The sequence below is a fragment of the Monopterus albus genome, unplaced genomic scaffold (genome assembly GCF_001952655.1).
Source record: "Monopterus albus unplaced genomic scaffold, M_albus_1.0 scaffold15.1, whole genome shotgun sequence".
In the NCBI taxonomy this organism is placed as follows: Eukaryota; Metazoa; Chordata; class Actinopteri; order Synbranchiformes; family Synbranchidae; genus Monopterus; species Monopterus albus.
Window position 1 is genome coordinate 218,432 of NW_018127895.1, and position 1,337 is coordinate 219,768.

The following is a 1,337-nucleotide window of genomic DNA, read 5'->3' on the forward strand; positions in this document are numbered from 1 at the left end:
ATCTCACCATGTGTTTAAAAAAAAAAAAAAGGTGCAGGGGTGCCTTTGTTATGAAGAGACCCTGAAACCCCAGATACCATGAAATCTTATTAAGGTATAGCATCTCATTAAGTTCTTGCCAAGCAAGCTGCTGAGTCTTTCTCTGCTTCACAGACATGCAGAGGCAACACATGCAGTCCATATGGGGCCGAACTGATACGTCAGCCTCCACCAGCAGTAAAAAAAAATGTTCTGGGCTTGTAAAACCATTTTCAGATGTATTATTTAGAAAAGGCTGAGTGTCTGATTCATTAAATGATATTTTTTTCAAAACCCCTTTCCCCCCCCAGCACAGGACAGAAGAATATCTGACCTTTCATCCAACCAGTATTCAGACAAAACTACTGAATTGACTGGTTCAGTATACACACACTCACAGAAAACCCAATGCCTATTGTACTGAGGCCAATGAGCAAACTCCACACACAAAGCACACTCCCTCCTCAGGCCTCAACACCACTGACACAATGACTATGGTGAGGTTAGGGTGGACCTTTTTAGGATTAGTCTGTGAGTACACACTCTCAAGTCAGTGTTTAGCAGTTTAAAAAGACTTGACATCAAGTAGACCAGACAGGGAGGGGATAGACGGGTTGTCTTACCATTTTCTCAGATGTACGCCGTTTTCATTCTCTGGCCTGTACCTGCAGAAAATTGCATCTTTGTTTAAAAAAAGAAAGATGTATTTGGACAGCACAAATTTTTTACTGTCCATTTGGCCTACACAGTGGACGGACCCAAAATAAAAAATAAAAAAAGTGACATTATGCTTAAGATGTATTTCTCAGTGGATTACAGTTGCGGTGCTGAGAGGGGGCTCAAAAGCACAGCTTAACAAGGTCAGCAGAAAGACATACTGTGGTGCAGCAAGCAACAAATAGTGCAAAGCCCAGAATCGGTAAGTAGTCGTATAGAATGGACAGACTAATCCCAAAGTAGGTGTAATATGTGAAGAGGGGGATGAGAGAGAGTGGCAAAGAACACATGGATGGAGGGATGTAAACAAAGAAAGTGTAGTAGTGACTCTACTGCCTGCACAGGATCAAGCCAGGCTACTGAAGCCAGAATGAGGAGAGTAAGTGACAGTCTGCTTAGTGCATAGCTCTACTCATTGGTTTTATTGTCCATGTCTACTGGGAGGTTAGTTCTCTTTTTTCAGCTTCCTAGAGTGTGCATTAGTAACGCTGCAGCGATACATTGTCAAAGGTGATGTGTATTCTCTGGGAAGATGGTGATATAGCGTACAACCTCAAAATGCAACAGTCAAGCAGAAAAAAAACTAGAGAAAGTGGAGGTTG